The 27,336-nt window shown below is 37.5% G+C and overlaps 3 long non-coding RNA genes across 4 annotated transcripts; all 3 read left to right on the top strand.

Moving 5' to 3' along the window:
* The first annotated feature begins 4,186 nt into the window (after positions 1-4,186).
* On the top strand, positions 4,187-6,867 carry LOC120739610. Of its 2 annotated transcripts, none has more exons than XR_005697247.1 (3): positions 4,187-4,557; positions 4,652-6,380; positions 6,530-6,867. It is a non-coding gene; the product is annotated as an uncharacterized LOC120739610 (long non-coding RNA). The 2 variants fall into 2 exon arrangements; XR_005697248.1 differs by having other exon boundaries at positions 6,533-6,585.
* Positions 6,868-14,871: 8,004 nt separating this feature from the next.
* Positions 14,872-15,579, top strand: LOC120739618. Its single transcript, XR_005697256.1, has 2 exons — positions 14,872-14,928; positions 15,078-15,579. It is a non-coding gene; the product is annotated as an uncharacterized LOC120739618 (long non-coding RNA).
* Positions 15,580-17,902: 2,323 nt separating this feature from the next.
* On the top strand, positions 17,903-18,545 carry LOC120739615. The gene is made up of 2 exons (XR_005697253.1): positions 17,903-17,987; positions 18,339-18,545. It is a non-coding gene; the product is annotated as an uncharacterized LOC120739615 (long non-coding RNA).
* Positions 18,546-27,336: the final 8,791 nt, after the last annotated feature.

Here is a 27,336-nt window from a genome sequence, read left to right on the forward strand (position 1 = left end):
AACAGCAAAATGGTTAAAAAAAAAAAAAAAAAAAAATAGGAAAACATCCTTCAAAGGCCTACCATAACAAAAAGGAGGCATTGGATTCAAAAAGCAAGCTTCCAGTAACCTTGAATTTTGTTTACTTATTTAGTTGCACAAGAAGGAAACCTTAATTAAATTATTAATATTTATTAATATAAAGTACATTTTAGTACTTGAGCGATCGTGGCTCAAGATTTGGGCGTTCGTCTTGTAATCGGAAGGTTGCCGGTTCGAGCCCCGGCTCCGACAGTCTCGGTCGTTGTGTCCTTGGGCAAGACACTTCACCCATTGCCTACTGATGGTGGTCAGAGGGCTCGGTGGTGCCAGTGTTCGGCAGCCTCGCCTCTGTCAGTGCGCCCCAGGGCGGCTGTGGCTACAATGTAGCTTGCCATCACCAGTGTGTGAATGTGTGTGTGAATGGGTGGATGATAGTGTAAAGTGTATAGCGCTTTGGGGTCCTTAGGACCAAGTAAAGCGCTATACAAATACAGACCATTTACCATTAAATATACAGACTTATACAGATAAGCTACAATAATTTACCATCAAAGGGTTATGAACAGGAAATGTTACAAACTTTCAAAGAAAGAAACTTTATAACAATTATATACTAACTTAGGTAATAAAGACAATCTTTATCAAATTGATTTTGTATCGACAAAACTCAGCTTCTTGTTGCTTTTACTAATGATAGGGTTGTTCTTGTTGAGTGTTCACTTCTTACAGCTCACAGCCCCAAGCAGCCATGAAACTTCCTGTCTTAAGGTGGCAGTATATATTTGCTCAGATTGTTGCGCTGAACCAGTAGTGAATTTGTGGAGGTGGCTGAAACAGTGAAGATTTTAATAATAAGCTGAGGATGTTGTAGGACTCCACCTGCTAAGTGATGGTTTGCTTTTAAGAAATCTATTCATAAAAGAGAAAATATCAGCAAACCTGGGAATATCTTTAGTCAAGAATCATGATCCTTTTACTCCTAAGCATCTTTTTTAACTGTCTACTGGCTTCAGGTAAGGGTATAACAATAATTAAGCTGAATTTTATAATTTATTTTTTGGCTTTTTTAAATATATATTGTGTTTTATTTTTGTTTGTTGTCTGTTCAGCAGGTTCTCCCGCCAATGATCAGGTTGACCAGACTCCAGCTAACATTTACACAAAAGGAGAAGATGCTAAAATCCACTGCTCACACAGTATTCAAAGCTATTACCAAATCCTCTGGTACAAGCAGTCAAAGAAACAACTACAACTGCTTGGATACATGAATTATGATAAGAGTAATCCAGAACCTGGAGTTAATGTAACAATGGATGGGGGTGCTGAAAAAGATCAGAACTGCACATTAACGATTAAGGATATCAAGGCAAGCAGCAGTGGAGTTTACTTCTGTGCAGCTAGTAACCACAGTGCTGCACATCACTGCACCCCAATACAAAAATCAAAGTTGTTGTATTTGTTGTTTTTCTAAATATATCTATTGGCACTCGCAGCACCTTACACCTGGAAGCAGCCATTATCATGAATGTGGTCTCCAAAAGATCAGATATAAAAGGTTTGCTATAAGCAGAAATGCAACATTTGAACTGCCACATCATTTTTAAAAAGCAACCTCTATATATCTATAAATATCTATATATATTTAAAATATCTGTTTATGTATCTAGTGTTTAATTTCAACATGATCGCCATGATGACGCATATGCTCACATATATTGCTCAGCTGGAAGGTCATTTCAGACCCGCTCTATAAGTAATGCCCCACTTCCACTGGCAGTCATTAATGCCAATGCTGGAAAAGTCTGGCCTTTCAGATTATGCCCTTTTCTGTGGTCTTTCAGCCCTTTGTTGTTGCTAAGCAGACCAATCCATTTCTTCTTTCTAGACATGTAACAGATCAAGCCTTTTAGATAAACCTGGGTTAGGGTTAGGGTTAGGGTTAGTCTGCACAAAATTGCAAAAATTGCATCACTGTCTAATTGGAGATTATGTATCAGAATTTCAGGAGCAGGACCACGCCTCCAAACACGCTCCTCCGGGTTCTCATCTATATAGGTTCCCCCAGTTCTGCGAGCTTTCACTCTCATTTATGTGACCCACCCTCCCTCCCCTTTTCAATTCTTTAACTTCTTCGCTTCTATTTAGTACATGGGGATCTGCCAGGCCCGGGAGCCGTCACCAGTCCCCTTCGAGGCCTTCCCCAAACCGCAGCTCAATTCATGTCCAAGCATTCACCTTTACCTACTAAAAGACTGTCAAACCTAAAATGAGGACGTGGGCCCAGCTAGTGAAATACTTATGGACATGACTGTAGCAATATCAACCTACACTATGTGGTTCCTGTATACATGGGACTGAAACAAATGGACCGACTTGCACGCAATCAACTGAAGGACTTGTTGTGAAAAGTAGTGAAATTTACTTCTGTGCTCCTAGTTACCACGCTGACTCATATCACTCTTCATCAATATGTAATCTTCCCAAACACAGGTCTTAATCTCCTCCCACAGCTCACTGCCACATGCACCTGTAACATTTCCTGTCGTTAGGTGGCAGTATATCTTTGACTCTTACACTGAACCAGTAGTGTGATGTTCATGGCTAACACACTGACAATTACACAACTAAGTTGAAGATATAATAAGACTTCACCTGCTGAATGATGCCTTGCTTAAAAGGGAGTTTCACCAGCTGGAACCACATCTGCAGTTAAGATGAGCGATGATGGATGAGGGAACTATGAATTGGTGCTGCGGTTTGGGGAAGGCCTCGAAGGAGACTGGCAGCGGCTCCCAGGCCGGGCAGATCCCCATGTACTAACGAGAACTGAATGAAAGGAAAAGGAGAAGAGGAGAAGAAAAGAAAAGGGGTGGGGGGCATGAAAATTAGAACAGCAGGTATTGGTGAAGGGGGCATATATATAGCTCGAGGCCGGAAGGGGAGTGAATGAGGTCTGGTCCCGCATGTCAAGAATGTTTGAAAAGATCTTTACAACTGGAAACATCTTCCACAGCAAAACCATCATGATTATTCTACTTGTAGCTATACATTTGTTGAATTCACTTCTGGTTTCAGGTAAAGCCATGAATATATTCATTATATTTTTGTCTGATAACTTCAGCTTTATAGTTGCATTTTATAATTTACATGTTTTATTCTTATTTACCTTTTATTTATTCTTATTCTTATATGTTGTGTGGTCCTTTTGGTTGATGTCTGTTCAGCAGGTTCGTCTTTAAGTGATCAAGTCGACCAGACTCCAGCAGACATTTACACAAAAGGAGAGGATGTTAAAATCCACTGTTCACACAGTATTTCAAGCTATGAAACAATCCTCTGGTACAAGCAGACAGAGAAAAAGCTGCAACTGCTTGGATACATGTTGAATGACAGGGGTTATCCAGAGACAGGAGTGAATGTGATGATGGACGGGGATGCAAGACAGCACAAGAACTGTACATTAACGATTAAGGATATCAAAGTGAGCAGCAGTGGAGTGTACTTCTGTGCTGCTAGATACCACAGTGCTGCACATCACTGCACCTTCATACAAAAACCTCCCAAACACATTTTAAAAATTTCTGTATGGCAGCTTGCAGCCACTTACACCTGGAATCAAACATTATAACCAACATTGGTCTCACAAAGATCAGATATTATAACAGAACTTCTAAAGTGTCACATCCTGTTTTAAAAAGAAATCTACAATACCAAAACTGTCTGCAGTATCTCATTTGAACATAGTAAAATTGATGACACAAATTCTCACACATATCATATGACACACATATTGATAGTTTAAGGTGATTTGAGCTTTGTCACATGCTGTGTTATCATGCTGCAAAGTAAGAGTAACAGCAAAATAGTTAAAGATAAAAAAAATAGAAAAACATCCTTCAAAGCCCTGCTATAACAAAAATGAAGTATTGGATTCAAAAAGCAAGCTTCCAGTAACCTTGAATTTTGTTTACTTATTGAGTTGCACGAGAATGAAAGTTTATACTATAAAATACTAACAAAAGTAATTTTCTAAATATATAGACTTATACAGATGAGCTACAATAATCTACTATCAAAGGTTATGAAATGTTAAAAGGAAGTGTTATGAACTTTTAAAGAAACTTACAATTATATACTAACTTGGGTTATAAAGAAAAAGTCTTTAACAATTAGATTTAGTATCAGCAAAACTCAGCTTCTTGTTGCTTTTACTAATGATAGGGTTGTTCTTGTTGACTGTTCACTTCTTACAGCTCACAGCCCCAAGCAGCCATGAAACTTCCTGTCTTAAGGTGGCAGTATATATTTGCTCAGATTGTTGCGCTGAACCAGTAGTGAATTTGTGGAGTGGCTGAAACAGTGAAGATTTTAATAATAAGCTGAGGATGTTGTAGGACTCCACCTGCTAAGTGATGGTTTGCTTTTAAGAAATCTATTCATAAAAGAGAAAATATCAGCAAACCTGGGAATATCTTTAGTCAAGAATCATGATCCTTTTACTCCTAAGCATCTTTTTTAACTGTCTACTGGCTTCAGGTAAGGGTATAACAATAATTAAGCTGAATTTTATAATTTATTATTTGGCTTGTTTTTATATATTGTGTTTTATTTTTGGTTGTTGTCTGTTCAGCAGGTTCTCCTGCCAGTGAACAAGTCGACCAGACTCCAGCCAACATTTACACAAAAGGAGAAGAAGCTAAAATCTACTGCTCACACAGTATTCAAAACTATGAAACAATCCTCTGGTACAAGCAGTCAGAGAAACAACTACAACTGCTTGGATACATGAATTATGATAGGAGTTATCCAGAGGCTGGAGTGAACGTAACGATGGATGGGGGTGCTGAAAAAGATCAGAACTGCATATTAACGATTAAGGATATCAAAGTGAGCAGCAGTGGAGTTTACTTCTGTGCAGCTAGATACCACAGTGCTGCACATCACTGCACCTCAATACAAAAACCAAAGTTATTGGGGTTTTTTTTTAAAAAAACCAAAAAAAAAAACCCCAACTTCTTTATTGCAGTTCGCAGCACCTTACACCTGGAATCAGCCATTATCATGAATGTGGTCTCACAAAGATCAAATATAGAAGGTTCGCTATAAGCAGAAATGCAACATTTGAGCTGCCACATCATTTTTTGAAAAGCAGCCTCTATATATCTATAAATATCTATGTATATGTTAAAAATATCTGTAGTGTTTAATTTCAAAATGATCACTGTGATGGCCTTTTTCGTGTCTTGGCCATTGAAGAATATGCCATTTCTTTGCCTTGAGAAATTCTTGGGTTGTTTTTGCAGTATGCTGTGGGTCATCATTCATTTGCATTTTCAGCCAAGAGAAAAGCTCAGTACACATCACAGTTTATCCTGCTCCTCTATAAGCAATGCCTCACTTCCACTGCAGTGCGCCAGCTCCAGCGGCATTCATTAATGTCAATGGTGACTCCGCCATGTTTAATAGATCATGATATGCTTCAGATCAAAAGTTGTCTCCTTCATCGCTCTCTCCTTCTCTTCGCTCTTTCCATCATTCTGGTAAAAATTAATCTTGGTTTCAAATGTCCAAACAATGCTTTTTCTGAACTGTACAGTCTCTATTTTCTGGAGAAGTCTGGCCTTTCAGAATATCCCCTTTTCTGTGGTCTTTTGGCCTATTTGTGTTGTGGAGCAGACCAATCCTTCTCTTCTTTCTAAACATGAAACAGATCATTGATTTGGACACTCTGGACATTTCTTTTGTTAAACCTTTGAAAGTTTGCATGTTGCGTATTTAAAATCCACTTTGCTGGTATACGGAGACAAAATTGCAAAAATTGTGTCACTAAGAACTCATGGACATGACTGTAGCATTATCAACCTACACTATAGCAGTTTGTTTTCAAACCAATATGGTTCCTGTATAGATGGGACTGCAACAAATGGACCCGACTTGCATGTGATCAACTGAAGGACCTGTTCCAAAAAGCAGTGCAGTTTACTTCTGTGCTCCTATTTACCACAGTGATTCATATCACTCTTCATCAACACGCAATCTTCCCAAACACAAGTTTCATCTCCTCCCACAGCTCATTGCCACATGCACCTGTAACATTTCCTGTCATAAGGTGGCAGTATATCTTTGACTTTTACACTGAACCAGTAGTGTGATGTTCATCACTAACACACTGACAATTACACAATTAAGTTGAGGATATAATAAGACTCCACCTGCTGAATGATGCCTTGTTTGAAAGTGAGTTTACTCAGAAAGAATGTTTGAAAAGATCTTTACAACTGGAAACATCTTCCACAGCAAAACCATCATGATTATTCTACTTGTAGCTATACATTTGATGAATTCACTTCTGGTTTCAGGTAAAGCCATGAATATGTTTAATATATTGTTGTCTGATAACTTCAGCTTTATAGTTGCATTTTATAATTTACATGTTTTATTCTTATTTATATTTTATTTATTCTTGTTCTTATATGTTGTGTGGTCCTTTTGGTTGATGTCTGTTCAGCAGGTTCCTCTGACAGTGATCAAGTCGACCAGACTCCAGCAGACATTTACACAAAAGGAGAAGAAGCTAAAATCCACTGCTCACACAGTAATCCAAACTTTTACACAATCCTCTGGTACAAGCAGTCAGAGAAACAGCTGCAACTGCTTGGATACACGTATTATGATAAGAGTTATCCAGAACCTGGAGTAAATATGACAATGGACGGGGATGCAAGACAGCACAAGAACTGCACATTAACGCTCAAGGATCTCAAAGTGAGCAGCAGTGGAGTTTACTTCTGTGCTGCTAGTTACCACAGTGCTGCACATCACTGCACCTCAATACAAAAACCTATCAAACACATTTTAAAAATTTGGCAGCTTGCAGCCACTTACACCTGGAATCAGACATTATAACCAACGTTGGTCTCACAAAGATCAGATATTATAACAGAACTTTTAAAAAGTGTCACATCCCATTATAAAAAGAAACCTACAAAACTATCTATTTGAAGATGGTATAATGATGACACAAATTCCCACACATATCATATGTCACACATATTGATAGTTTAAGGTGATTTGAGCTTTGTCACATGTTGTGTTATCCTGCTGGAAGCAGACATCAAAAAATGGGTTGAGTGTGGTCATAAAGGGATGGACATGGCAGCAACAATACTTAGGTAGGATGGGCCATTTAAACAATAGTCAGTTGGTATTACACCACCATTGTCCAGCTGAATTATCAATACAAGACAGGGTGGATATACATGTTGTTTATACATCTTTTCTGACTATCATCTGAATCTGACTCATCAGACTAGTCAACATTTTCCAATCTTGATAAGTCTCTGTAAATAGTAGCCTCAATTTCCTGTTTTAACAGCAGGCATACAATCCAGTGTGTTCTACTGTTGTTGTAGTCATCAACTTTAAGGTATGAAATGTTGTGAATTCTGCCTTGGTTATAGCAAGCTTATTTAAATTACTGTTGACGTTCTATTATCTTGAAGCTGTGTGTTCATTTAGATCTGTTGTCTAGCATCAAAAAACAAACGTAAATCATCATGATAATTTCTTGTACATAGTTTTTAAAGTTATTGTGGTTTCAGATGTTGAAAACATTGAAACATTTATTTATTTACATTGTTTTGCTTTTTTTTTTGTTTTCCTTGTTAATTTTTATGAGGAATGAGGCTGGTCTCGGTAATGCTTTTTAAACTTATCAATCATCAATTTTAATTTCTTATGCACACATTTCACAGCCCCTCGCACCTGTAACACTTCCTCTCAGAAGGAGGCAGTATATCGCTAGTCAGACTTACTCATGTGAATTATTCTAATAATAACCTGAGGATTGCTGAGACTCCACCCAATGAATGACGGTTTCCTCCTATAAACATTTACTCACACAGAAGACTGGAAATGATCAAGACAACTGAGAACATCGTTCATCACAAAGCATCATGATTATTCTGCTCCTAAGCATCTATTTAAACTATAATCTAGTTTCAGGTAATGTCATGAATATGTTCAGTATGTACACAGTATTATACAGTGCTACAAGCTGTATTGCTGGATTTTATATTTTACACAAGATAGTATGTTTTATTTTAATTTGATGTCTGTCTAACAGGTTCCTCTTTACGTGACCAAGTCCACCAGAGTCCAGCAAACATTTATACAAAAGGAGAAGAAGCTAAAATCTACTGCTGGCATAGTATTCCAAGCTATGACACAATCCTCTGGTACAAGAAGTCAGAGAAACAGCTACATCTGCTTGGATACATGTATTATGATAAAAGTTATCCAGAACCTGGAGTAAATATAACAATGGACGGGGATGCAAGACAACACAAGAACTGCACATTAACAATTAAGTATCTCAAACTAAGCAGCAGTGGAGTGTACTTCTGTGCTGCTAGATACCACAGTGCTACACATCACTGCACCTCAATACAAAAACCTCCAAAACACATTTTAAAAATTTCTGTATGGCAGCTTGCAGCCACTTACACCTGGAATCAGACATTATAACCAACGTTGGTCTCACAAAGATCAGATATTATAACAAAAGGTTCCTTATTAAAAAAACCAATGCAACATTTGAGCTGTCACATCTTGTAATAGAGGCCAATCTCCAATGGCAAATATATCTGTAGGGGATTATTATTATTAGCTTTTGACTATGAATAAAAGTGTCACATCCTGTTTTAAAAAAAAACCTATAATATTCAAACGATCTGCACTATTTTACTTTAACGTAATAAAATGATGACAAAAATTCTCAAACATATATGTCAGACATATTGATAATTTAAGGTGATTTGAGCTTTGTCACATGCTGTGTTATCCTGCTGGAAGCAGACATCAAAAGATGGGTAGAGTGTGGTCATAAAGGGATGGCAGCAACAATACTTAGGTAGGATGGGCCATTTAAACGATACTCAGTTGGTACTGAGCAGCCAAAAGTTGAAAGAAAATATCCACCAACCCATTACACCACCCTTATCCACCTGAATTGTTAATATGAGACAGGGTGGATCCATACTTTCACGTTGTTTACACATCTTTTTGATTATCATCTGAATCTGAGACTCATCAGACTAAAAACATTTCCAATCTTGATAAGCCTGTGTAAAGAGTAGCCTCGATGTTCTGTTTTAACAGCAGGCACGCCATCCAGTGTGTTCTTCTGTTGTTATTGTTGTTGTAAGCTATGAAAAGTTGAAACATTTAGATTTTTGGACGTTTTTTTGCTTTTTTCTTTTACTTGTCAGTTTTATAGGGAATGAGGCTGGTCTTGGTCATGCTAATGCCTATGTACACATTTCACAGCCCCTCGCACCTGTAACACTTCCTCTCAGAAGGAGGCAGTATATCGCTAGTCAGACTTACTCATGTGAATTATTCTAATAATAACCTGAGGATTACTGAGACTCCACCCAATGAATGATAGTTTCCTCCTATTAAAGTTTACTCAGCAGATAGAAAACTGGAAATGATCAAGACAACTGAGAACATCGTTCATCACAAAGCATCATGATTATTCTGCTCCTAAGCATCTATTTGAATTATATTCTAGTTTCAGGTAATGCCATGAATATGTTCAGTATATATACACAGTATTATACAGTGCTTCAATTTTAGCTGTATAGCTGCATTTTATATTTTACATAAGATGTTGTGTCATATTTTTTTATTTGATGTCTGTTCAACAGGTTCCTCTTTAAGTGACCAAGTCTCCCAGGATCCTGCTGACATTTATACAAAAGGAGAAGATGCTAAAATCCACTGCTCACACAGTATTCCAAGCTATAACCGAGTCCTCTGGTACAAGCAGTCAGAGAAACAACTACAATATCTCGGATACATGCTTACTGACAAAGGTTATCCAGAGACTGGCGTGAATGTGGAGATGGATGGGAATGCAGATCAAGGCAAAAACTGCACATTAACAATTAAAGGAATCAAGCTGAACAGCAGTGGTGTGTATTTCTGTGCTGCTAGATACCACAGTGGTGCACATCACTGCACCTCCATACAAAAACCTATCTCAGCTTTTCAATATCTGGATTACAGCTCACAGCTCCTTACACCTGGTATCCACCATTATAACCAATGTTGGTCTCACAAAAATCAGATATTATAATAGAAAGTTGCTGCAATGAGCAGCAATACAACATGTAAGCTGCCACATCCTTTTATCAAAAGTACCTCTAATATTCAAAATATCAGCGGCATCTGATTTCAGCACGCTGACGACTCAAATATTTACATATATTTAGAGTTGTTCCTCAGTTGTTCTTTAGTGGGCTGTAAATGACGTAGTAGCTTCTATACTGAAAAATGTTCTTTTAACCTTTGGAAACACAATTTTTCTTTTACCAATCACTAAGAATTAATTTTGAGATTCTTTTAATTACACAGATTAAAATTATGGAGTAGTTACAGTTACAGTGTGAGTAAATACAGTAGGAGGTACTGTTATGGACAAAATGTACAAAACAAAGATTAATAACCTTCAAAGTAAAAAGGAAAACTTTAGGATGATGGCCAGTCTGTGCAACTCAAACCACCTTAAAAGGTTGGGTCTGTTTACTTGATGGGAGGGAGAAATAATGAGCATAATAACATACAGTAAGACGTAATATCAAGTACATTGATATTTACTTCAGCAAGAAAACACAACATCACGATCATCTTCTTCTCATTTTCTTCTTGTTAACTGTTCCCAATAACAACATTTCAGCCCAGTGCACCTGTAACGTTTCCTCTCATTAGGTGGCAGTATACTTTTACTCAAACGTTTACACTGAAACACAAATGTAAATTGGTGGCTGAAACTATGACGATTATGATAATAAGATAAGGATGCTGAGACTCCACCTGCTAAATGATGGTTTGTTCATAAGAACGTTTTTGCACAAAGGAGCAGCACTGAGAGCATCAAGGAATCATGATTATTCTACTTCTAAGCATCTATTTTAACAATATTCTAGTTTCAGGTAATGCAATGAATGTATTAAATACACTTTAGAACAGTGTTATCCACAGCTACAGTTATAACTGTATTTAAGCTGCATTTTATAACACATTTCTATTATTTTTCTATTTTGGATCTTTTCTTTGGTTGATGTCTTCTGCAGGTTCTTCTTCAAGTGACCAAGTCGACCAGACTCCTGCTGACATTTACACAAAAGGAGAGGATGTTAAAGTCTACTGCTCACACAGTATTCAAAGCTATGATGAAATCCTCTGGTACAAGCAGTCAAAGAAACAGCTACATTATCTCGGATACATGAACATTGACAAAGGTTATCCAGAAACTGGAGTGAATGTGATGATAGAAGGGAATGCAAATAAAGGCGAGAACTGCACATTAACGATTAAGGATCTCAAACTGAGCAGCAGTGGAGTGTACTTCTGTGCTGCTAGATACCACAGTGCTGCACATCACTGCACCTCAATGCAAAAACCTAATAAACACAATTACACATTTAAGAAGCCACATTTCTAAAAATAAATAAATAAATCAACCTCCAATAATAACAATATCTCCCGTGTAGGATTTCAACATGAGCACTATTTTATTGTAGATTTTTGCTCTGCTCTTAAAGAGAAGAGAACTCTGCAAAGACAGAAGATGTTGATTAATTGCAGATACATAAACGCACTGATCTTCTCTCAGTGATAATCACCATTCAGCTGTCCTTTGAATTTTCACTTAACACACTGAACTTGACTTTAATGCACTTGTTCAGTACTAAAATAAACTACATTTCTGTCACTAAACAAGGAAAAAAGAATTGAAAAGCAACTTCATTGTAGTTTAATGAAGTCATTACACTACAAGCAACAACACTGTTGAAAGAAGTCTAAAACAAATGCACATTTTGTTCACAAGTGTAACATCTACAAATTATAAAGAGATAAAATTTGTCATCAGTGTCATCATCTTCCTATTCACCCTTTAAAGTTATATTGATTTCAGCTATAAATTGTTTTTACTGTCACTTTTACAAACAACGAGGTTGCTCCATTTCACTTAAATCTCCCAAATAACCAACTTCAGCTCTTCTCACAGCTCACAGCCTCTTTGAACCTGTAATGTTTCCTGTCATAAGGTAGCAGTCTATCTTTGACTTTTATACTGAACCGGTAGGCTGAATGTGTAGTCATGGCTGTCAGAGCTATGATATCAGCTGAGGACATAATAAGACTCCACCTGTTGAATGATGGTTTACTTGAGTTTGTTTTCTCATCACAACTGAGAACATCTTTCACAGCATCATGATTACTCTACTTCTGAGCATTTATTTTAACTGTATTTTAGTTTCAGGTAATACAATGAATACATTAACTGCATTTTAATAAGAAACTACACTATTATTATAATGTTGGTATATTTGTATTTTTTAAGTAGCATCATTTTAAGGCATATTCTTACATGTTGTGGCTTACTTTGATATCTCTTCAGCAGGTTCCTCTTTAAGTGACCAAGTCGACCAGGATCCAGCTAACATTTACACAAGAGGAGAAGATGCTAAAATCTACTGCTCACACAGTATTCCAAGCTATAACCAAATCCTCTGGTACAAACAGTTAGAGACACAGCTACAATTTCTGGGATACATGTATTTAAACAACGACAACCCAGAGACTGGAGTGAATGTGATGATGAATGGAAGTGCAAGAACTGGCGAGAAGTGCACATTAACGATTAAGGATATCAAACCGAGCAGCAGTGGAGTGTATTTTTGTGCAGCTAGTTTCCACAGCCCTGCAAATCACTCCACCTCTATACAAAAACCTAACAACACAAGTTTTGTACAGCTCCTCACACCTGGAGTCAACAATTATAACCAATCTTGGTCTCACAAAGATCAGATATCACAACAGAATGTTCCTCTTGAGCAGCAAGGCACTATTTAAACCACCACATCCTCCAGTATTCAAAACATGTGCACTGTCTTATTTCAGCAAGAACACGAAGATGTTACAAATTCTCACACGTCATTATCAACTTGTTGAATTGAATTTGTTGAATTTGTGACTGATGACCTTTAAACGAAGTAGTTATTTTAGAAAAAAAGTTTAAATACTTTGAATTTTGGATCTGTTTTTACAGAGGTCGATATAATCAGCACCTAAAAAGATGTAAACACAGTAAACTTGACTGATTCTCAGTTGAATCAGCTCTCATCTTTGGGGTTCAGATGAACATTTCTTTATTGTTTCACTGTTTTTGTTTCGTTGACACAAACAAGGCTGCTCTTATTGCTCAAAAATCTACTGCTCATGTAGCTTTCAGATCTTATAACCAAATGCAGTTTTAAGCAGACAAAGAAAGGGCTTTATAAGAGTTTATAAGATACATGTCTTAAAAACAATGATAATGAACTCACAAGCCTCTTAACATCCCAGCCTTGCACTGAGTTGTGCTTCCATTGTTATTGTGATCTTTAAAAAAGGTTTTTTTGTCATTTCTCACAGGTTCATGTCCAAGCAGCCAAATCTTTCTTTAATATGTATTAGGAAGTCGTGAATTCCAGAGGGTGAAGTTGATGTCAAGATGAATGGAAATGCAAATAAGTGCAGTGTATTTTTGTGTTGGTCTTTAGCACAGAGTAAGAGAGTTACTAGTCATATCAGACAGTTCAAAGCTTCTTACAACTGCATGACTATCTTTGACACAGTGACAGGATATCTATAGGTAGACCTTTATAATGGGACAGGAGTCAATAAAAGTCTGATTGCAATCGTATCAACATGGTACTAGTAACATTTGTGTATCACTTTCAACCCAGCAGTCTAAACTGGCTGCAGTCGTATGCGTGTTTGTGAGTTGCTCAGCTACCGAGAAATATGATTACTTTGGAGCTTAAACAGTCATTTTTACCCGCAAGAGTTATTATGCACATTTCTAAATGTGGTGTGTAGTGGTAGTTGATTGGTTAGTGTCAAGAAGTGGAGGAAATACTAGGCCATACAGCCCATCTTAAAGGTTGTGCTACTTCCCTGATGGGAGGGGCTATAAGGAGATGGAATCAGTATACACTGTTACAGAAACATTATACAGACTGATGTCAGAAAACGCAGCATCATGATATTTTTTTTCTTGCTAAGCTTTGACGTTATTCTGGTTTCAGGTAATAAATTCTTAACTGTTCCTTGTATTTCAAATGGATAATGTGTTTATGAGTACCAGTGATTCAAGAACTGTATTTTATGTAATGAAAAAAATAGTTGTTCTTGTCTTAAACTCCTGTCCTGAAAATATTTTTTGTATAAATCATCTTACAGGTTCTTCTCTCCATAACCAAGTCCAGCAGAATCCTGCAGAAATATACTACAGAGCTGAAGAAACAGCTAAAATCAGCTGCTCTCACAGCTTTCAGTACTATGATAAAATCCTCTGGTACAAGCAATCAAGGAACGATCAGATGCAGTTCCTGGGATACATGAATGTGAATGATGGATATCCAGAGACTGATGCCAATGTGGAAATAAGTGGGAGTGCAATTCAAGGCAGTACCTGCACTCTAACAATTAAAGGACTCATTGTGAACAGCAGTGCAGTTTACTTCTGTGCTGCTAGTCACACAGTGCGATGTATCACTGCTCCCCAATACATAAACCTTCCAATCATCAGTTTTCATCTCTTCTTCTCAGAGTTCACAGCCCTGTGCACCTGTAACATTTCCTGTCATGGCGCTCCAGTATATCATTGCAAAGACTTGTAAATTGAAGAAGGCTGACACCATGACAGTTCTAATAATAAGCTCCACCCACTGAATGACTGTTTGCTCTAAAGCAGATTTAGTCTTACATAACCATACAACACCTTTCATAGCGAGATGATGATCGTGATTATTCTACTCCTGAGCTGTCATTTAAACTGTATTCTAGTTTCAGGTAACAGCATAATTGTGCTGAATATATTTAAGCCAGAATTAAAGAGTATTAGAAATATAACAGGATATAAATTGAATTTTTAAATACATCATTTTTAACTTTTAAGTTAATGAATTGTCTCTTACTTTTGGTTGATATCTGTCCAACAGGTTCCTCTTACAGCGACAAAGTCTACCAGACTCCAGCTGATATTTACACAAATGGAGAAGATGCTAAAATCTCCTGCTCGCATAATATTTCAAGCTATAACCAAATCCTCTGGTACAAACAGTCAAAGAAACAATTAGAATTGCTGGGATACATGGTTTTAACAGGAGGTAATCCAGAGGCTGGAGTGAATGTGGTGATGGAAGGGAGTGCAAGTCAAGGCAAGAACTGCACATTAACGATTAAGGAAACCAAACTGAGCAGCAGTGGAGTGTACTTCTGTGCTGCTAGTTACCACAGTAGTGCACATCGCTAGACTTCCATACAAAAACCTATCAAACACATTTTTTAATATCTGTATTACAGCTCACAGGCTCTCACACCTGGAATCAGCCATTATAACCAATGTTGGTGTCACAAAGATCAGATATCACAATAGAAGGTTCCTCATGAGCAGCAAAGCAACATTTGTTGCTATCATGTCCTGTTATAGAAAAAAAAAAACCCAAATCTGCAGCATTTCATTTACCCCTTACTAACAAATTCAGTTTTCAGCTGACAGCCCCATGTATCTGTACACTTCAAACCAGCACACATTTGTCCTCTAACCCAGATCACATATTAACATTTAACATATTAACATTAAGATTCATTATGAACAAGAATGCAGCATTCAAGTTACCACATCCTGGTATAAAAAGCATCCTCAATATTCAATATGTCTGCAGTAAATTAAACTTGAGGATTGGACTGCAGTGATGACTCCAATCCTCAATTTTATTGTACTTTAAGTAAGCCTTATCTGTTGTTTAATTATCCAAATACACAAAAGCTGAACAGTATATTAATACTATCAAATTAGTAGTATCAGAAAAAAGAAGGAAACTGTTCAGGTATGAAAATACTGGCATCGTGTGAGATGTTGAAGGTTTTACATCTAGAGCTTACAACACTACCTAGGGTAAAAAGCAAGCTTTATTAAACTGCTTTGTGTGGGTTTTTTGCTTCTTCTCACACATTTTGGTCCAGAGTGGTGTGCACGAGTAGTTGGCTTTAATGTTAAAAGAGGAAGTGATGAGATACAACCCACCTTTAAAGGTTCTGTATGCTTACATAGTGGGAGGGTTTCCTCTGAAGTAGGAATACAGTAATCGCCATACCAGCCTACAGTAAGGCAGAAACTCAGTATCAAATAGACTGAGACTCAGAAAACACTGCATCATGATCATCTTCTTGTGTTTAATCTTTAGACTTGTACAGGTTTCAGGTAAATATTATTGTTTCTTTTATTTTTATTTAAGTCGCTAATTAGGTCTATAATTAAAATATTCTATTACTGCATAATTGTTTTGCATTAGTCTCCTTAATGCAGACATACTTATTTCAGCAGGGTCTTCTCACATTGACAAAGTCCAACAGACTCCTGCTGAATCTTTCTACACATCTGAAGAAACAGTTGCCAAAATCAAATGTGTCCATCATATCCAGGACTATACCCGAATCTTTTGGTACAAGCAATCAAAGAATAATGAGCTGCAGCTCCTGGGATACATGAATGTCGATAAAGAATATCCAGAGACTGGAGTAAATGTGACGATGACTGGGCGTTCAACTAAAGGCGAGACCTGCACATTGACAATTAAAGGTCTCAACCCGAACAGCAGTGCAGTGTATTTCTGCGTTGCTAGCCACACGGTGCTATATTCCATTGTTTCTCAATACAAAAACCTCCTGTCAGCTACTTTTTTACCCCTTTTTCATTTCAGTTTTGTAGCTCACAGCCTTCTGCACCTGGATCACACTTCTAGCCAACATTGGTCTTGCTCCCCATCCAGATCAGATATTATAATATGAGGTTCTTCTGTGCAATAATGAAATACAGTTGCCACATCCTGTTATACTAAACAAACACCTCAAGCCTTCAGTAAGACTGTTTATAGTCAAACATAGTTTAAATATTACTGTCAAATAAACAGGTTAGTCTTAGTCATGTCCGTTGGCGCAATGGTGTTTATAAGAAACAACTGACCAATACTTTAAATTATCAGTGCTATGTTTTATTTTGACATTCATCCCAGTTATTGAGTGAGCAGAACACTGGGGAATTTGATGCACTGTGCCTTTTGCCACAGATGCATGGACTTTGCAATAATACCACTTTAATACCAGTAACACTTACATAACCACTTAACTGACTGTTACATTGGTTCCATCCTATTAATGAACCGTGCTTGAAGCTCTTTAGAACAACCCATTTTTCCACAAACATTGTCAAAGACAGATTAAATGGCTATGTGCTTGACTGTACACACCTTTGGCAATGGGACTGAAAACAACTGAATTCAAAGATTAAAAGGCTGGTTTTAACCATGTTAAAAATAAAATTTAAAAAAAGGAAAAGAAATTAATCAATATGTATTTATCATTAAACTTGCATCTCATCAATTTAAGTGACTGACAAGGAGCCTGGTCTTAAGAAACAGAAAAGGAAAAAACAAATTTCCAAAAGCACAAGGGAAGTGTGAATGGAGAGATTATTAATAATGTGACAAATAACTTGTCTTGTGAATATCAGTGAACACATTCATATCTACTAATGAATAATAAGTTAATGATTTTACAAAGGGACTGTTTTCTGACTAACTTTGGATATATTCTTGCGGGTTTGTTTTACTTTCTTTCACAAGATGGCAGCATATCTTTGTTGAGGCAGCGGCGTATGGTGGTTAGCAGCATTTAACATAACATATAGAAGAGCAGGAACCCGTAAGACACCACCCACCTTAAAAACCTGGTCTCTTGTATTCCTAACAGGCTAACCTATAACCAGACAGCTCTTAAACTGAAGTCAGAGAACACAATGATGATCATTCTCTTGTATTGTTCTCTTGTTGGTTTTTTCCATGTTTCAGGTAAAAATTAGTATTGTATTGTATTTATTCTTTAAAATGTTTGTAATGAGGTATTTGCTTGCAACCATGAGGTTCCTATGGTCTCTAAAACTAGGATTAATTGTCAGAAGAAGTAGATCGGTTGTATTAACTTAAACACTTCCTTTCTGGTCATTTTTCTATTCTCCAGCACTTGTTTCTACAAGTAATGAGGAGCTGCAAATATATATTGTTGTTAAAGTGTTGCTCTTCTTGGTTTTTATAAAGGTTACTTACTCAACTTAATCTAGTCAATCATACATGGACAAACTGACATGTGGAAAATTTGTCACATTTGTAGTCAGAGTTTTTTTTTTTTTGTCTTTTCCACAGGTTCTTCTCTGAATTCCCAAATTTACCAGACTCCAGCCCAGCTGTACATTTCAAAGGAAACAGAAGAAGTCAAAATAAACTGTTCTCACAGTATTCAGGGCTATGATCGAATCCTCTGGTATAGGCAAATGAACAACAGACATCTGCAGTTCTTGGGATACGTGTACGGCACCGTGGATAATCCTGAGAAAGGACTTGATGTGAAATTAAAAGGAGATGCAAATGAAAATAAGACTTGCACACTAACAATCGAAAAACTGGGCCCAAACAGCAGCGCAGTGTACTTCTGTGCTGTCACTCAACACAATGCTAGAAAGCACTGCACTTCAGTACAAAAACCTCACCATGTGTTCCCCCCTCAGCACACGGTGCTGCACCAGCACCTGCGAAGAGGGTTTTTTCCCCCCTCCTTTTTTTCAAAGTTAGCTTCCTTCTGTCAGGCAACACACAGTATTTAAATGCCCTCAGATATTCAGTATATCTGCAGTGGCAGCATCTCAGGAAACTGGAGCACTATCATGATGCAGGTTTTCATTAGATTTGTACTTTTTCCCCTTTGGCTTCAAGGTAGTAATTAATAATTAACATTTGAAATGCAAATATTTTCTGCTATAGTCATGGTGTGCACTGCAACAACCAAGTTTATTTTTGTTTTGGCTTCTTTTTTTCCCTCTGTCAAGGAATACCTGGAACATTTATACTATTTATTTAAAATATTGCCAACTAATACCTGAGATATTTTCTGCTTATTTTATAAACAGATTGCTGTAATAGTTCATCAATGAATATGGAAAATGTTTAAATGAGGGGGGAAAAAAATGAGTAAATACACTTTTTTGTTTCAGATTATATAAGAAGATATCAAATTCTGTTTGAATGTTGTATTTTCTCTGCACAGGTCACTGCCAGGATGTTACTCAATATCCTAAAATCAGCTGGAGTTATGTGTCCAGTTCTGCAGAGATGAACTGCAGCCATAACAAAGGCTTTACCTATATCCAGACATACTGGTACATTCAGCGACCGGGAAAGACCATGACCTTCATCCTCTCCAAACTTCTTGGGGGGAAAATTGAATATGGAGACATCTCTGAAGCAAAATATTTAGCCAGCAAAAAAAACTTTGACATTGGGACTCTCACTGTGAAACACTTGCAGTTTAATGACAGCGGGGTGTATTTTTGTGCTGTTGGCAGACACAGCAATGTGAGAAGTAGGAGAAGCTGTACAAAAACTGTTTGCTAATCAATTAGATGTATATTGGGGGAAAAAAACAAGCATTTTATATCATGTCACCAGGTGGCACTATAGGGCTCAAGAAATACTTCACCTTAACATGCAGCATATGAAATATAAAGTAGGTAGTTAATCTTTAAGGGAGCACAAACAAAGAGTTCACAGCAAACAAAACTACTTTAAATGTCAACTATGAATTTTGTTCAATGATAATCTTTTACTAAGAGAGTAAGAGATAATTACTTATACAGCCACTGAGTTGATAAATTTCTCTCCATCTATCACATCACAAAATGTAGATTACAGAAGACTACAGAAGCTTTTTGCCTCACTTATACTGACTGGAGCTTTGATTAACTGGGTTTTTCTTTTAGGCTCTCTCAGTCCTCATAAATTCACTTGAACTCCTGGCTCCTCCCAAGTAGCTGAAGCCTTTTTCTGTCTGGGAGTAATTGTGTTTATCACTTCGGTTACCATCACTATCAGCCACTATTAGTCACTTTCATCTCATGCAAAAGCCCATGTGTAGTCTGAGTCGCTTTTTGAGCAGTTTCTCAAAATGATCACGTTTCTCCTCTTTTGCCTGGCAGGTAAAAACTTGTTTCAACTATATTTGTTGATGTTTGATTAATACTGTACATTTAGTTTAGTTTTTTTGTTCAGTATTGATCAGAGCATAACTAATAATATTCAGTTTTTTTTCTTCATACAGGTGTTTGTGAGGGTCTTAGAGTTCATCAGACTCCCTCTGATATTATCGCACAACCTAGTGGCAAACCTGGTGACAAAATTCAGATTTTCTGCACCCATAATAAAACAGACTACTGGGTGATGCTCTGGTACCAGCAGCCACCTGGAGACACAGCTATGAAACTCATTGGGTATTTATACTACAAAGATGTCACAATGGAAGAGCTATATAAAAATAATTTCAACATCTCTGGAGACCTGACTGGGAATACAGCAAAGAAGAGTTCTCTCATAGTTAAACTTACAGGAGAAGAGCAAAATGCAGTTTACTACTGTGCTGCGAGAGAAGCACAATGACAAAAAGGCTCTTTGAACCTTACAAAAACTGCACAACGTGGAATCATCAGTGGTTTAAAAAGAAGATAGGGAATAAACTGATCACATACACCTGCTTTTGTGGTTGTACTGTGGTTTGATGTAATCATGTTTTCATTGGCTAACGTATTTTGTGACCGTTTTTTATGTTTGTTATAAGGAAAGCTGTCCAAAAACAACATTTGTTGTGAAATCTAATAAAAGGAGAGCTTATATAGATAAATCACATGAAGCCACTCCTCCTCTGCCTACATCACACTGGTTTCTTCATGCAATGACACCCAGCTCTGTGAGAAAGCACCTGCCGCACAGACTCTGTTGATTTAAATGCTGCGATACAGCATTTTTTTTTTTGTAGCTCATGTCAGAACTCTACACAATGATCAGATTTCTTTTTGGCCTTTTCCTCACAGGTAACTGCTTCACACTTAAATGCGATTTACAATCTTTGCTTTCACATTTTATATCATTGATGTGTCAACCTCTGCTTACAGCAGGTATTTCATTGGGAGTTCAGGTCCGTCAGTCTCCCTCTGCTGCTATCAGAAATGCTGGTGATGATGTACAACTAATCTGCACCCATGAAAAAACTGACTACAGAGTGATGCTGTGGTACCAGCAGTCACCTGGAGACACAGCTCTGAAACTAATTGGATATGTGGACTATAGCACAATAAAATATGAAGGAGATTTTGAAAAGTATTGCAACATCACTGGAGATTTAAGTGGAAATACAGCTAAGAGGGGGTCTCTGTTTATAGCGGGTCTAAAAGAGTCTGAGCACAGCGCGGTGTATTACTGTGCAGCGCGATATGCACACTGAGGCAGATTTCCTGTTAGTTACACAAAAACTAAATGCATACATCTTTTATCAACTGTGGTTTTATGTCTTTAAGCAACCTTCAGTCATCCAGCTGCTCTCTGGGATCCCTGTCATGTGATACATACATCATTTCCTCATGTCTTTTTTTTTTTTTTTTTTTTTTAAACATACATACTAGTGACAACCCTCATCAGTATCACATTTATCTCACAGCTGCACAGGATATAGAACTAAAATGATAATTTTACTTATTTTAGGTCATCTTATGGGTAATTTCCACTTTCCTCTAGATCAGCAAGTTTCTATTTTGTTTCATTGTTTAAGTAAATCTAAGTTGTTGTTGGGTTTTTTTGTAGGTTTTTCACTCGGGGTTCAGATCCATCAGTCTCCTTCTGTCATCAAAAAGGCTGATGCCAATGTTGAGATTTTGTGCAAACATGAAAAATCTGACTACAGAGTGATGCTTTGGTACCAGAAGCGACGCGGAGAAACGGCTCTGAAACTTGTTGGATATGGATATGCAAAGTTCAACAATGACAGCGTTGAGGAGCCATTTAGAAAACATTTCAAATTATCTGGAGATCTGGAAGGAGAGAAAAAGCATAGCTTGCTTACCATAATCAACCTTAAACCGCTTGAGCACACTGCGACTTACTTTTGTGCAGCCAGGGAAGCACACTGCATCAAACATCTATCTTCTCTTAACAAAAACCTCTTTTTTGCTCACCCCTGAATGTAGGTTAAAGAGTAAGTATCTCCCATACAATCATGGGTTGTTTTTGTGGTTTACTGAGTTCCCAGCTTATCAGCACATGTATTACACTACTGCTTTCCTTTCACCCTTCAGACATACACTGCGTTGCCACAAGTATTGACTCACCAATCCAAATCATTGAATTCAGGGGTTCCAGTCACGTCTATTGCCACAGGTGCATAAAATCAATGTGAAAGAAGGGCTCAGTCTCAGGAATTCCAGCATAGTATTCTGACAGTATGCCATCAGTGCAACAAGTCCACAGTCAACTATTGGTGGTATAATGTCAACTAGAAGCAACTAGAAACAACAGCAACTCAGCCAAAAAAGTGGTGGGCAACATAAAATCATACAGCGGTGTCACTCGATACTCAGGCGCATGGTGCACAGAGGTCACCAACTTTCTGCAGATTCAATGGCTGCAGACCTCCAAATTTCATGTGGCCTTCAGATTAATTTAGATTAAGATTATCTTACTTACATCAAAGCCCTACATGACCAAGCATAATGCAAAGAGTTGTGAAGTGTGCCGCCACTGGAGTCTAGAGTAGTGGAGATGTGTTCTCTGGAGTGAAAAATCCACCCGTCTGGCTCCGTCTGATGAATGCAGACTGTCTCCATGTTGTCATGTTGGAACATGACAACATGGAGACAGTCTGCATTAAACAGTTTGAATTAAAATTACAATTATTCAAATTTTGTGGATTAAACTGACATATTTACTTGAAGATCGGTTAAGATCATAACACAAAACAACTGCTAGTACCAGCCCATAACCCTGCCTGTGCTTTGTTCACTTCTAACATGCCAGCGAGGCATGATTGTAGATGCCGCACAGGTGTGTCCATCTCACATGCAGTGGCATCGCAAACCACACCCAGCCACAGACTAATACCAGAGTTTCACAGAGAAGAGGTGTTATTTTAAATTACATAACAAGTTGACTAAAATATTGGGTACCACTATGACAAAGACTAGTAAGCCTTCCTGAAAGCCTGCCTCAGGTATGCCTTCATCCACACCTGACTAGGTGTGATCAATTAGCAACAGCTGAACACTCTTGCACTGCCCCTGCAAAGAGATTAGGGGCTGCAGAAGGGCGGAACAGTCATCTTATACGCCGGTCTCTTTACATCACTTCCTGTCCCTCCTTCTGTTTTACAAAGTACAGTAAAGACTCCATTCAGTTCTTGACATTCAACATGACACCAGCTTATCTTATCATTGCCTTTCTCTGGATTAAAGGTAATTAATTCATTAATTAACCTTCTTCTTTAATATATTTGTAAATGAATCCCCTTAAAATGCTTTACAGATGGAAGAACTGGAGGTGGTATATAAATATTTACTTTCACCATTTTCCCAGAAATCAGCTGACATGCACAGGTTTTCTTCTCCAGCAGCAGCACATTACAGCACCACCTAACAGTGTTTCTTTATTTCTTTACAGGAGTTTACCCCAATAAACAAAAACAGGTTTTTCAGTCTCCAACTCAACTCTTAGGAAAACCAAACATTCAAATAAACCTGACCTTAACTCATAACATCTCGAGCTATGACACAATTCTGTGGTATCACCGCTCAGCAGGAGACACCTCCATGAAACTGGTTGCCTATGTCAATTATAAAACCCCGAAAGTTGAGCCGGGTTTTGAAAGTCGTTTCAGTGTGAGCGGAGATGGAGAGAAAACTGGTTATCTGCACATCCTGAACCCAAAACACCCCGAAGACAGCGGAGAATATTTTGGAGCAGCAAGTATGCACAGTGATAAATATGCTCATCCTCCAATACAAAAACCTCCATAATGATCCAGCAGATATGAGTACCCCAACAGGAAACCACAGATACCATGTGACACAGTATCAGTGCTCTAACAACAGTCTTCAATAGAACTGGATGTAGGCTTCACAGGTGATGTTGATCTTCATATTGGAGAGTCGTTCATGGGTGATTTGCAACTTGGATACAATTTAAATACACAACAAATGAATAATAACTATTCATTTTTGGTAAGATTGCAACCTAAGCTCTGTACATTATGTTTCTATATGAAGTTTTATTTATTTTTGTGCACCAAACAGAAGATCTGTTTGCCTTCAGATCTTCTCTGCTTTTTGTAATCAACTCACAAATGACTTTTCAATAAAGTCTTGGACCAACTAAAAAGCCCAAATACAGCCAAAAAGCAGCCACATCTGGCAAAGGAAATCAGAAAATATTTACCATTAAAATTTTTGCAAATGACTAATAAATGATTTATCAGTTAGGTGAAAACACCCGTCAGACACGAGATTCCACACAAAACCGTGGACACTCAAACTACCAAGATCAGACAAAACAACTGCTTGTGAAATCTGAGAGAGAAACTGTACCAGTCCAGTCCAGTAACCAGTCCAACAGTACCTGTCAGCCAGCATATACACCTGATCCCTAATAGTTAGAGAAGAGTCTCACACAGCCTGGCAGATGATCCTAAGAAGGTGACATGAATCTTTGTAACAAACATTTGCTTTTAATTCCATTGATCTCATACATGGCTCATCATTTGAAACATGTAATGATAGGCCATGAACCTTAGCCATCATTATGACAGCTTTTCTTAGAAGTCACTACAATAGCAAAAGTAACCAGTGTCCAAAGAAACGCTTTGATACACATCTAAAACACCTGGAGAACCATTTTTAAACTTAACTGAACATCCTATATGCTAAAATAAAAGCCTTTCAGATGAAAATAATATTCATACTGTAATTAGCCAATCCAAATGTTTTTTTTAATGCTAGAAGATAAATGACAAATAAAAAATGGAGTCAGTATCTTAACTGAGAAACTCAAAATAAGACAAACAGGAGTACTATTGTTACAGACCACTTTAAAAAATTAAATGAATGTCTGGCTTCTTGGAAGACTATTTTATATCTCATCTTATACGCTGATCTCTTTGCATCACTTCCTGTTCCTCCTTCTGTTTCTCAAAGCACTGTAAAGACTTCATTCAGTTCTTGAGATTCAACATGACACCAGCTTATTTTATCATCACCATCATCACCTTTCTCTGGATTAAAGGTAATTAATTAGTTAACCTTCTTCTTTAATGTATTTGTAAATGAACACTCTACAAACACCTTACTATGGAGGAATTGGAGGTGAAATATTTACACCTTCTCTACCACTGTTTTCCAGTAATAAAGCTGAAGGTTTTTATTCTCCAGCAGCAGCAGCAGCAGCAGCAGCACATTACAGCAATATCTAACAGTGTTTCTTTATTTCTTTACAGGAGTTTACCCCAATAAACAAAAACAGGTTTTTCAGTCTCCAACTCAACTCTTAGGAAAACCAAACATTCAAATAAACCTGACCTTAACTCATAACATCTCGGGCTATGACACAATTCTGTGGTATCACCGCTCAGCAGGAGACACCTCCATGAAACTGGTTGCCTACATATATTATAAAACCCTGAAAGTTGAGCCGGGTTTTGAAAGTCGTTTCAGTGTGAGCGGAGATGGAGAGAAAACTGGTTATCTGCACATCCTGAACCCAAAACACCCCGAAGACAGCGGAGAATATTTTGGAGCAGCAAGTAAGCACAGTGATAAACATGCTCATCCTCCAATACAAAAACCTCCATAATAGTCAAGCAGATATTAATACCCCAACAGGAAACCACAGATACCATGTGACACCATATCAGTGCTCTAACAGTCTTTATTAGAACTGGAAGCAAGTTTTACAGGTAATGATAATATTAAGAAGAAGAAGTTTGAGAAAAGGAAAGGATTGAAAAAACATCAGCATGATGCTATGAAAGTTAGAAATCCAAATGATTTTTTAAATGTTCAACTTTCTTTACTGCACAGAAAAAGTCAGGAAATCTAAATATATGAGAATCTATACTTAAGCATACTATAAGTTTTATCTTCCAACTATCTAGTTCAGCCAAGATCAGTCCAACAATCAGTGATACTCTTCATTTTAAGTCTCTGGGCCAGAAAAATGTCTAAATATGGTCAAAAAGCAGCCACATCAGGCAAAGCATATCAGAAAATCCTTGCCATTAAAACCTTGCTTCTGTAATAAAATAATTTGCTTGTAGGATCAATAAGTATCTCTCTATTTGTCGGTTTATCTTTACAAATTAACCGGGTGACAAATTCTTTGGACTTGTGGAGAAACTGCACTTACATGCTATGGATTTAATGTAGAATAAGAGTGCATTTAAATAAAGGAGGTAATGAACATTCACTGAACAGTTTGAAATAGCAGTAGTGACATAAATAACTTGGTAAAAAAGCAGGTGGAAGAACTGTCACATTCATTATTTCAAATAAGAAGTGGAAAGTTAGCAGGGAGCACATTCAAATTGGTTTATTTATGATCAAGAATTTAAAAAGCAGCACAACAGGGGCAGGACTAAACCAATTCAACCGATAGGTGGAGGCACAGCACGTAGTTTGAAGCTTTTATCATGAGGATGTGGTGATGAATTAACCCGACACTGCTACTGCTTCACAGTCTTAATCTCAGAGAACTACTCCTGTCACATCAGTGCCTGACGATGTCTTCATTGTATGCCTTTGGCTCTTTCTTCATCAGTCTTTACTGTAAGATGTCAAACTTCAGGTCTTTGTGAAAGTCTATTTTTTATATACTTCTATGCCTAAACAGTCATGTTTAAAATATACGTTTTTTTAGAGGTAATTTTGTTGGATTTTTTTTGTTTGGTTTGTTTTTGCACAAAGATGGTTATTGTATTTCCTCTGCAGGTCAGGTGAGTGCTGTTACATTTCAGCAATCGACTCCCCAGATAGTGGCAGAGAAAAGTGAAGTCCAGATCGATTGCAGTCATAATGATGGGAACCTTCCTGTAATGCTCTGGTATCAGCATATAAAAGAAAATCAGTCTATGACCCTCATTGGGTATGGATATCAAAATACCCGCCAAACATTTGAGGGTCAGTTTGAAGAACAATTCAAGTTGACAAGAGGAAGCGCAACAACAGGAACACTTACTATTCCAAGCGCAGAACTGTCACACTCTGCTGTTTACTTCTGCGCTGCCAGCACACAGTGATGTGGCTTAATGCCACTCCCTTACTAAAAGCATTTTTCCTACACC

This window comes from Simochromis diagramma, unplaced genomic scaffold (genome assembly GCF_900408965.1).
Source record: "Simochromis diagramma unplaced genomic scaffold, fSimDia1.1 OVJJ01000304.1, whole genome shotgun sequence".
Classification (NCBI taxonomy): domain Eukaryota; kingdom Metazoa; phylum Chordata; class Actinopteri; order Cichliformes; family Cichlidae; genus Simochromis; species Simochromis diagramma.